Source organism: Mustela nivalis, assembly GCF_964662115.1.
Source record: "Mustela nivalis genome assembly, chromosome: 1".
NCBI lineage: Eukaryota > Metazoa > Chordata > Mammalia > Carnivora > Mustelidae > Mustela > Mustela nivalis.
This window is the reverse complement of record NC_139020.1, coordinates 134,008,174-134,020,663: the sequence shown is the minus strand read 5'-3', so window position 1 is coordinate 134,020,663 and position 12,490 is coordinate 134,008,174. Positions and strand designations below refer to the sequence as shown.

The 12,490-nt window shown below is 35.9% G+C and overlaps 1 protein-coding gene across 1 annotated transcript in view; it reads right to left on the bottom strand.

Moving 5' to 3' along the window:
* The window catches only part of RAB5A (RAB5A, member RAS oncogene family), a 29,120-nt gene that overhangs the window by 12,535 nt on the left and 4,095 nt on the right, over positions 1-12,490 (bottom strand). The gene's annotated exons all lie outside the window — the stretch shown is intronic.

The window sequence follows — 12,490 nt, the reverse complement described above, 5'->3', positions numbered from 1 at the left end:
CAAAATTATCAGGGTAGAAACTGGCTTTGGGAAATACCCACAGCAGTAATCTAATACAATGGATTTTCTCAGATGAGCATTGACTTCATATAAAATTATATATAGAGAAAAAAATGTGGATATTCTAGAGCTGACAGCAAACAAAATAAAAAACTGCCCATTTTTACTTCCCATTAAAATCATATGTGCATAGTGAAGAATACCCAAGTTGACTACGGCAGCAAAACCATGTATTCAGGAAAGAGTTATGGTTCAATTAATGTGAGAAACAGAAGGGTGATAAATACTAATTGCATAGGATTCATTTCTTAAAAGTATCAATGAGCATGTGGTAAGAGATTAATATCTAGAATATATTAAAAAAATCCTACAATTCAGCAACATGAAACATCCACACAACACAATTAAAAATAAGCAAAGAAATTTAACAGATTTTTGTCCAAAGAAGATATACAAATGAGCAAGAAGCAAAGATGCTTAACACCACTATCAGGAGAAAAATGAAAATTCCACAATGAGATACCACTTCACACCCATCAGGACAGCTATTAACACAAACAACAGAAATCAAGAGTTGGCACGGATATGGAGAAACTGGAACCCTTGTGGGAATATAAAATAGTGTACTGCGAGGGAAAATGGTAGAGATTCTTGAAAAATATCAAACAGAATCACCATATGACTCAGCAATTACACTTCTGATATACACCCAAAAGAATGTTCACAGCAGCATTAGAAGAGCCAGGAGGTGGAAGAAATCCAAAAATCCAAAAATCCAAAATGAAGTATCAGTGAAAGATAAGCAAACTGTGGTATTATACATGTGACAGATCATTATCTCGCCTTAAAAAGGAAATCCTGACACATGAGAACATGGATAAACCTTGATGACATGCTAAGTGAAATAAGCCAATTACAGATAAATACTGTATAATTTTCTTTACAGGAGATTCCTAGAGCAGTGAAATTCATAGATGGAAAGTAGAAATGGAATTTGCTATGGACAGAAGTGGGGAAGAATGGCTAAGTTATTGTTTAATAAGCAGAGTTTCATTTGGGGGAAGATGAAAAAGTTCTGAAGACAGGGAGTATTGATGGCTATACAAGGTTAATGTACTGAACGTCACAGAACTATACACTTAAAATTATGTTTAAACTGTAAATTTTATATTATGCATACTTTACAACAAATCATTTAGCAACATCTAGAGGTAACTTAGATGTTGCCAAATGAACTGCAACCTTGGAAAATATTAAAGGATACCTGACTATCCTAAGGGAATCCACTAACCAGGACATAAAGTAGTCACACCTCACCTGTCAAACATTACACTAGTATTTCTGATACTAAACTAGTACACATTCTTAAAAAATTAGTCTTTAGAGTTTGAGTTTAATTAATAATAAATTTGTGCCCCAAACCTGAATACCCTAGAATGAACTGATAAAACCAGGGTCTGAATCTTAAGACTAAGAGCCTGTGCTTGCCCCACCACGGGCCCAAACCTTTAAAAATCTTTACTCTAAGACTGTATTTACATGACAATGATGCATCAAATAATAAATTGGAAGCAGAATGATTGCATTACAAAGAGGAAAGGCGAAAGATATGGGAGGAAAGGGAGAGGCTATTAGAAGTTATTAGGGGTGCCTGGGTGGCTCAGTGGGTTAAGGCCTCTGCCTTTGGCTCAGGTCCTGGGATCAAGCCCCGCATCCAGCTCTCTGCTCAGCAGGGACCCTGCTTCCCTTCCTCTCTCTCTGCCGGCCTCTCTGCCTACTTTTGATCTATTTATTAGATTATCTGTTTATTAAATATAATTAACTATTTATTAAATAGTTTAAATAATACTTTATTACATTCTCATAAAATTCAAGGAAAAAATGACTTCTGATTTCTAATTCTGCATGTATGGAGCTTAAAAGTCACCACCCTATCCTAACATGCAAGAAGATGAACAAACTGAAAAATCAACAATTCTTCTTAGATCTGTAAGAAAAGTGGGGTCACAGGGCAATCTACTGCTCCCAAAATTAGAAAAGTGGATATGGTAAGGACACATTTCAGATCAGAAGGCTGAGGAAAACCTGAACTGTAATAAACAAACTGCTGGAAATTAGTGTAGACAAGTCAGTTAAAAACTCTAGAGGAAGCAAAAATAAACAATTCAGACTACATCAAAAAAAAAAAAAGCTTTTGTACTGCAGAGGAAATCATCAACAAAATGAAAAGGCAACCTACTGAATGTGAGCAAATATTTGCAAATGATGTATTCAATGAGAGGTTAATATCCAAAATACATGAAAGAACTCCTAAACTTGACACCCAAATAATCTGATTAAAAAATGGACAGAGGACCTAAACATGTTTAGAAGACCTACAGATGGCTAAAGGACACATGAAAAGATGCTGGACATCACTCATCATCAGGGAAATGCAATTCAAAACCACAATGAAATATCACTTCACACAGTCTGAATGGCTAGTTGAGAAACAATAACAATTGTTGGCGAGAATGTGGGGAAAGGGCAATCCTAGTGCACTTGCTGGTCGTGCAGCATTGGTGGTATAGTGGTGAGCAGAGCTGCCTTCTTAGTGCACTGTTGGTGGGAATGTAAACTGGTACAGACACTACAGAAAACATTAAACATTAAAAAAATAATTCAAAAACTAAAAACAGTTAACACAGAATTCAGTAATTGCACCTCTGGGTATTTACCTAAAGAAAATGAAAATGCTTATTTGAAAAGGGGGAAAGCTTGTACCCCACTCCCCACCCTTCTCTTTAGTGATACACCTTCTCAACTGGCTTCAAGAACCTAGCACTTAATGCTTCCTAAACAGAACTGCCCAGATCTTTAAAAGATCACTGGCTTTGAAAATGACTAATACTTAGCAATAAACCTATCCACTAAGTCAGCTTAAAGTGCTAATATATGAGAATTTTAGAACACAGGAATGGAAAAGGACAAGTTAAAGAAGGGACAAGAGGGGTGCCCAGGTGGCTCAGTTGGTTGAGTGTCTGCCTTTAATTCAAGTCATGGTCTCAGGCTCCTGTGATTGAGCCCCATATCAGGCTCTCCACCCCCCCCACCCCACAGGGGCCTGCTGCTCCCCCTACTTGTGCTCCTTCTGTCAAATAAATAAAATCTTAAAAAAAAAAAAAAAAAAGAGCAAGCAAGCAAGAAGGGAGAAGAGAGAGACAAGGAAGACTTTAACTCTCAAGAGAAACTGTTACAGGAACCTGCAATCCCAGAATACAATTATGTAAGCCAAGCAATGCCTTAAGAAACTGAAGTATCTCCAAGGGAGGAAAAAAGTAATGAGAAGACTGAAATCCTTTTGATCCCACCATCATTTGATAAAATTACTTTTGGTTCAGTAACCACATCTAGAAATCTTACAGAAATAAGTCCAGAGTGGAAAAAAATTCTCAGAAAATAGCCACAATTAGATGATTATCTGAAACAGCAAACAAAAATACAAACATTAAATGTCCAACAGTATGAGTACAGTTAAAGAATGTGAAATTACCAGTTACTAAAATAAATATGATATAACACAGAGATACTGAGAAATTACACTAATAAATGAAATGGTATATAATAGCATGACTATTACAAATTCAGACTATCATGGAGCTATAGTTAACAGAGAAAGGAAACACAATGGACTCTAAAAATGTAAGATTCTTGATCTCGCTCATATTATGGGAAAAAGTACAATAAAAAATGCAGAATAGTAAAATCTACAAGTCCCCTGAGATAGTAAAATAGAGTAAAAGACATTCTGTACACTGTTGTTGAAGGGCTGTCTGGAAAATTTTACCAGAATTACAAATGTATGTAACCTTTGACAAACAAAGGCAATCAACTTCTAGAAATTTACATAATAGCAATACTAGGGATATATGAGAAATGACTATGAATTATTTATTGCACTTACTGTTAACAGCCAAAAATATAAAACAATGTGCAAATCCAAAACTAAAGAACCGATTTAAATGATTTAAACATTGGTATGATCCATGCAATGAGATACTGCTACAGTCAAGATAAATGAAATGCCCTTCCTAAAATGATATGGATAGATCTTTGACAGATTGTGTTTTCCAAGATGGCTTCAACAACATTTCCTACACCACATTCTTCTTACATGACACCTACACTCCTTTGAATCTGTGTGAGCCTGTGACTAGAACATAACTGATGCTATCTGTGTGAATTCTTAGGCTAGGTCATGACAGGTCACCCAGCTTCACCTGGTACTTTTTGGGACACTCATTCTTGAACCCAGCCATCATGCTGTGAGGAAACCCAAGCCAGGTGGCAAGGACCACATGTAGGTGTTCTAGCTGAGGCCCCAATCAACAGCCAGCAGCTGCTGAGCTGATTCTAGCCCCAGCACCAACAGCAATCCATGAGAGATCAGAAAACCACCTACAAAGCCCACTCAACTCCCAGAACCATGAGAGAGAAAAAATGGTATTGCTCTAAATCATTAAGTTTTGTGGTCATTTTTTTCTGAGCAATTAATAACTAGGACAGTATTAGAGTAAAAAATATGATACAGTACAGTGGCCCTGATGTTTCAAATTCCACAGTATAGAGACTATATAGATTTAAAGTAACAGCAACCTCCCAAGGACATACAACGAAGTTACATTGTCTCTGGGGAAAAGAATTGAGTGGGGTAGGGAATATAGAAGGGAGAATATAGAATTTTCAGTGTATTATCATATAGCTACGGTAAGGTCCATATGAAACTTGTAAAAACACTGAAAAATGCTAAAGGTGTCCAATTATTACATATAGACTTAGTTCCATATCAATAGATTATCCTCTTCTGAGTCCAAAAGCACCTGCTATCTTTAACGATAGAAACCAGGAATAAGTGGTCCCTCATCCTGCTTCTACTTATTCTGCCACATCTATATTACCTTGGAAAGAGGGTGGATGCTGTTCATCAACACTTACTTCAAAATAATTGAAGTAATTTTGTATATTTGTATATTCTGTTGTATAAAAGTAATAAAACATGAGCATAATTCCTTATTTCCAAAATCCAGTATGTAACTTCAGTAAGCACACTCTCATCTTGAGGAATTAGTAATTTGTTTGCTAGAATTCATATTTGTATCAAGATAGCCAATGATCAAAATTCCAAAACTTCTGGAATTATTCCTATTGCTTTTCTCACATTTACACATTCTTATCCTCCTCCACTAAGAGGCCTGTCATAAAAAGCTCTATGATGACTCCAAATTATGTCATCCTATAATAAATTCAGTGTGCACCACAAAATTGCATATAACATCAGATTATTATGGTGTAAGACACAAAAGGGGAAAAGAAACATTTTTCAACAACAAAACTTCCTGTTTATTTTTATCAAGTAAGAATTTTTATTCTATTAAAAGCAAATTTTAAAAAAGGTTCTCACCCCACCACACCCAATCATTATCCAGAACAAGTATCATTTATGGGTCCCTGCTGTCTACCAAAGGTCAATTATCCACAAACCTTAAATGTTTAGAACAGAGTCAACAACAGAAAGGTAGCAAAAATAGACTGAATGCAGCCAAAATACATGTGATCAAGTCCAAGCACCAAAGTTGATTTTTCCAGTATGTAACTAACAATACACTTCCTTTATATATACATATATGTCCTCTTTTGGAATATATAATAAATAAAACAGGAAGGCCAACTGGAAATTTAGACATAATTTACATAGTTTTATGTGGGAAGCCTGGGTGGCTTAGTCTTAAAGCTCTGCCTTTGTTTGGCTCAGGTCATGATCCCAGGGTCCTGGGATCTAGCCCCGTATCAGGCTTCCCTACCTGCTCCTCCCTCTCCCACTGCCCCTGCTTGTATTCCCTCTCTTGCTGTCTCTGTGTGTCAAATAAATAAATTCTTTAAAATAAACAAACAAATAAATAAATAATGGTATATAATACCATTTTTCATTCCTTATGTGTACTCAATCTGTCTCCCATCCCAAACCATAAGGTCATCTTTAACTTCTAGTACTTAGCACAGTGTTAAGAGCTGAGTAAATTCATTGAGTAAATGAATTTTAAAGAAGTTTCACAATCTGACAGAATAAAAGCAGCAAATTAGTCAATCAATAGAGGCTGTTCACTATAGTTAGAACTAACTGGCAAAGATCCTATCAAACAGCTTTGAGCACTTCAGCAGCATCAGAGGACAATAAATGAATTAAGTAAGATGGGACAAAAATTTTAGAAAGTTAGCTCTAGAAGGATCCTTATTTAGTTCAACCCTCTCATTTTACAAACAGGTCTCAGATAAGTGTTCATAGAAAGGTACCAGAATTAGAAACAAGCTTACAGACTCCTAACTGACAGCAATATTTAGTAGTCACGTGTAACACTTTAAACTAGGATACTGGAGAATAACGATGTTTAGACTATTAAAGATTCATTTTTTAGGGCAAACTGGTACAAACTGATATAAAGTACCAAATCTCTACCAACTTCTCGGAGTAATACAACTTATCTCAAATACTGACTGAATACACACTTTCTAGAAGTGAACACTATCATGCATAAGGATATTCTTCCACTTGAAACCAATGATTAACTTTGACAATTTTAATTCTGTGTTAGAAAGAACAATGAACACTTCACTGTTTTCCTCACCAATCGAAGACCATATGCTAATGGTCTATCTCTAGGTTTTCTGTTCTTTCTGAAAAGTTTTTTAAATTGAGGTGCACCTGGGTGGCATCCAACTCTTGCTTTCTTCTCAGGTAATGACTTTAGGGTTGTGAGATCAAGTCCCACATAGGGCTCCATGCTTAAGATTAAGATTCTCTCTCCTTTTCCCTCTGTACCACCCCCTTACTTGTACATGCTTCTTAAAAAAAAAAAAAAAAAAAAAAAAAAAGCACTTTTAATTGAGAGCAATGTGTGGATGAAAAAAGATAAAGGTAATAAATGCACAGATTATAGTACAGGTTTTCCTGGACTCCTGATAGGGTTATTCCCACTAATCCCATCGTCAAGTTGAAAATATGGTAAAAGTAAAAAATACACCTAACCTACCTTAGTTTACATGTGCTCAGGACACTTATGTTAACTTACAGTTGGGCAGAATCACCTAACACAAAGACTATTTATTAACACAGTACTGGATATCTTGTGTAATTTTTTGAATACTGTACTAAATATGAAAAATGAAATGGTGTTACTGGTACAGAATGGTTGTTTCAGTTATTTACCCTGTGATCTCGTGGCTGACTGGGAGTTAGGACTCCCAGCTACTGCAAGCATCACAAGAGTATTATATTGAATATTGCCAGCCTGGAAGATAATCAAAATTCAAAGTATAATTTCTACTGTCTGTATTGCTTTCATACCATCATGAAGTTGAAAAATCTTAAGTAGAACCCCTGTGAACTGGGGATCATCTATATACAGACTGGTTTTTCTGAAGGCAAACAAGTGAAGGGCAACAGAAAGCTTACTACTACAGGAAGAACATGACTTACTCAGATTCAAATTTTCTGGCTAGGCTTTCTTTCCCAGTTTAGGAAGTAAGTTTAATATCCGAATACATTTAGTATTCTACTTAACAGTGTAATTTCTCCCTCTGAGAAAATTTCCACAAATAACTTAGTTCATGTGGGTGGCCTGCATTTAGTGTAATATACATGACTAACCACTTTTGTGAAAACCAATAAATGGAGGGGGGAAATTAGTAAGGATTTACCATGTAGAATTTTAAGAAACTTAAGTTGTAAATGCTCATACTATCTACTTGAATGAATTTGCAAAAATTTCATTTTTGGAAGGCTCAAATTTAATGCAAGTATTTGCTTATAAGGTTTTTAAAATCTTGGGTTAAGCATCTGCCTTCGGCTCAGGTCATGATTCCAGGGTTCTGGGATCGAGTCCCACATTGGGCTCCTTGCTCAGCAGGGAGCCTTCTCCCTCTGCAGTTCGTTCCCCTGCTTGTGCTCACGTGCTCTCTGACAAATAAAAACCTCTAAAAAAAACTCTGGTTTGTTCCTTTAATTTTTTTTTAAAGGATTTTATTTATTTGACAGAAAGAGGCACAGTAAGATAGGGGAACACAAGCAGGACAAGTGGGAGAGGGAGAAGCAGGCTTCCTGTGGAGCAGGGAGCCCGACACGGGACTCTATCCCAGGACCCTGAGATCATGACCTGAGCTGAAGGCAGATGCTTAACGACTAAGCCACCCAGGCGCCCCTGTTCCTATAATTTTTACACCTGATCTTAGACAAAAGGCCGAGAAGAAGTTCCTATAATTTTTAATCCAAGGGTTTGTCTTCCAATAAAAGAAAATCTAAACGTAAATTTTTTAACATTGTCAAATCCTAAATCAAACACTATGCACTACATGGAATAGTTATGATTCCAAAATAAATGTCCTGTTTTGACAACAGAACAGTGACAAAAATGACTCAGCAAAAAGTAATGGTGGTGATGGTAGTGGTAGCAGCTAACATTTAATAAGCATTTTACTTTATGCTAGGCACAGTAGCCAAGAAATTTATATGTACTTTCATTTAATCCTCACCGAAACCTTTTCAAGTTAGGTACCATTATTTTCCTTTCTGTAAGAGTAAAATAAAGCTGAGTATGAGTTGCCTCAGAATATGTGCCATGTACTGGAACTACAATTAAAAAGGCACTTGTTTCTCTAACTTAGGGTATAATCAGTCCTTGATTACTTGTGACACTAAGGGGGAGCAGCATTGGTACAGATAACTGAAAACTCCAGATACTCTAAGTTCCTTAGGAAAGACAAGGGAGAGCAACCTAGATGGGACAGAGAAGGGGCCATATTCTCTTAAAGGGCCCAACAGGTTAACAGACTTGTGGAAAGGGTTTCCATACAAACAGATACAAATAATATATGATGTAACCGGACAAAATACTTGTTATCTTCAAACTGGAGCTGTTGGAAAAACAACTTATTTTTAGAAATCTTACCCAAACTACAGTTCAAAAAAAAAAAAAAAAAAAAAAAGGCAATTATTCGAAGAACCTCAGTGTAAAATATTGACTACTCAGAACACAAAAGTAGTTGTTCTCAAACTTCAGCACATATCAAATCACCTGGAAGACCTGTTAAAATGTAAGATCACTGGTTCCACTTCAGGATTTCGATTCAATATAGGATATAGGAATTTGCACTTTTAACACATTCTCAGGTAATGCAGATGCTCCTGGAACAGGGAACATTCTGAGAACCACTGCTCTAAACCCAAGTTCAAAAATTACAGTACCTGCAAAGAGAATGCTGTTAATGTTCTCATGTATAGTTCTATAACCTAAACCATGTGTCTCCTATTCCTCTGATGACACTGCCTATAAAATTAAACTGTGGTACAAAACATTTAACTTTCAAAAGAAAAAAAGAGTTGAATGACTACATCTTATTTCACTGCATACCCTTATGCTGCTCTTACACCGAAGATCTATCTACTTGTTTATAAATAATACTTAAATGTGTTTAAAAATAAATTCTGGTTCTTTTGACAAGAGTAACTCACTTGAAATCTGGTAAAGTCTTTAACTACTCAAGGTGTTAAGTGAAAGATGGCCAGCCCTATCCAACAAATATTAACTGAGTCAATACTAAGCCTTCAGATGAGATAGCAGGAAGGAAGACAACCACCTGAGCCTTAATATTCCTTGCCAACCTTCTGGGCTTGTCTTAATAAGAATAAAAAATGTCATGCAGACTTTAAACCCCTATAAATAAGCTAGAACTCCCCAAAGTGCTACACCCATCACCTAATGACCTAACCTCATTGTGAGTGTTACAGGATCAAGGGACAATTGTATGTGAAATTGAGAGACAACATGGATTCTTAAATCAAACTTCCATGTTTAGGAAGAATCACATAAACTACCCTGATATTCTTGATGAATGTAAGGTCTAGAATATACAAATTAAAGAGTACAACATATGATCCCCCCTGTAAAACACAATCAGAAGAAAATTTTAATTAAGCTCTTCAGACCATAATGACTATTACCAGATATAAACAATCAAAAAATAAAGCACAGATGAAATGCAAAACATTGGGCCAGGTTCATCTGTTAGCTAAGTCTTATCTCACATCAGCCAAAACAAAAATACTTATTTCTTAAAAGTTACAGACCTGTGGTATTCGGCATTAAATAGCTCAAACCTTGAAATCCTTAAGTAGACTACTACTATAATTCCTAAGGGTGAACAGCACCCTTATGCTGTTAGCAAACAGCATAAAAGAATAGCAATTCGTTCTCTGACACATTTTTGTCACTGTTCTGTTGTCAAAACATGACATTAAATCACTGTCTTCTACCTTAATCTTACACAATGTTTTTTGTCAGTAATGTCTCAAAACCAAACCAAATACCGGTGCTCACAGCTATAATAGTAATGGCACTTCATACCTCCTAAAGATATTACTATATAGTCAAGGTAGTTAGAAAGTATCCAACAACCACTGACACAGAAATTTGGGTATAAATTCCTTATAGAGTTGGTTTTAAAAACAAGATTTGATCTGTACAAGTAGAAAATATTAAGGAAGCTTTACATGTAGGAACAAAAACCTGAAAAACTCATTACTGAAATGTAAATAATCTAATTTGTATTTAATGGAAATGCAGACTATATATACGCATACACACATATCAGAAAATATGTGTACTTATGACATTGATACAGGATTAAATTTTTCTTGTAAACGTCCTGCTTGAAATGTCAATTAGGAAAAAATACATTCGGATGATCATAATATTAAAAAAGAAAAAAGATTCTAGTCTTAAGCTTCTGAGGCTCCTGCAGTTTCCCAGGAATTAAGTTCTTTACTATAGCATTTCAGTGTTTTGTTATTTTGGTATGTATTATGAAAAGGGGGAGGGTGGCATTTATCAATTCTATCTGTCCCATGTATTTATAGCCTCAAACTCATAAGTACTTTGGGAAATGCTGCCACTGACAACCACTCGAGAATTGTTATTACCTTGATATTTCATTACTAAACCAGATGTATGTGTCTGTGTGTGTGTCTACACATACATAAATGTATGTGTGTGTGTATATATATATGTATGTATATACATACACATATATATGTATGTATATATATATATAAAAATCTACTAACAAAGACACCACAAGAATGTATATTATGTATATTACTCATTATTATTATTCATTGGATTTCTAACTCAAAAGCTCCATACCATGGACTACATTTTTCATGCTCATTATAAAAACACAAAACACTAGGAGCACCTGGGTAGCTCAGTCAGTTGAGCAGCTGACTTGATTTCAGCTCAGGTCATGATCTCAGGGTTCTGGGACTGACCCTGTGATGGGTCCCATAATAGGCTCCATACTCAGCAGGGAGTTTGCTTGAGGATTCTATCCTTCTCCCTCTGCCCTTACTCACTCCCACCACTGTGTACACACTCTCTCAATAAATCAATTTTGAAAAACAAAATACAACAAACTAAAACATGTAACACTGTGTAACTTGAGAGATGTACAAACAAGAGATTGACAATCACCACCACACTTCTCTGAGTCTACTGAAGTGGAAATATCACCTATGCAGGATACTTCCTGTATACAGGGAAAGACCAGGAGGTAGTCTAGTTTTATAAACTATTTTATTTTAAGGGTCTGAACTATGAACAAGATCCTCAAGTGTACTTGAGAACATACACTAAATGCAGGACAGGAAGTTCCACTTCTGAAAGATCTGAAGTTGCTATGTGTCAGTATCAGTCTTAAGTATCTCAAAAGTTTGACTTTTTATATGTAGGACATTAAAATATATTATGTATACCCTTAAAAATATAGTACTGCTTAATTATATACCCCTTGCAAAATATTGTAATCTTAAAACCGTGTTTCCTCTGGTATTACCCAATTCAAAAGCTTCATTTGACAGATGAAAGAGGACGCTTGGAAAAGGCTGTTCTGGGGGTGCCTGGGTGACTCAGTTGGCTGAGCCACTGCCTTCAGCTCGGGTTATGATCCTGTAGTCCTGGGATCGAGTCCCGCATCAGGCTCCCAGCTCTGCAGGGAATCTGCTTTCCCCCCTCATCCTCTCTCTCTACCAAATAAATAAATTCTTAAAAAAAAAAAAAAGGAAAAGGTTGTTTTGCCCCACTGCTATATAATTGTGAATTTGATTAAATTCAATTTATCAAATTTCCTGTCTTCTATCCATAACACTGCACTATTAGCTGTTACCTTTCTCCTGCCTCTTACCTTCCCCTCATTTCAGCTCTACCACAACCACTGTATTCAGTGTACTCTACCTCTTAACCTTTCTTTTGTCTTTCTCTCCAGGTCCCATTTCCCCTTTTTGTCCCTCTTCCGTTGATCATTGACTTTTTCTCTTCCTTCACCCTAGGAGCACTCTTAAATAAGTTTAATAAAATTTAATTAATTTTACTAATCAGTGTAATTTATAAACAGTCCAGTTATT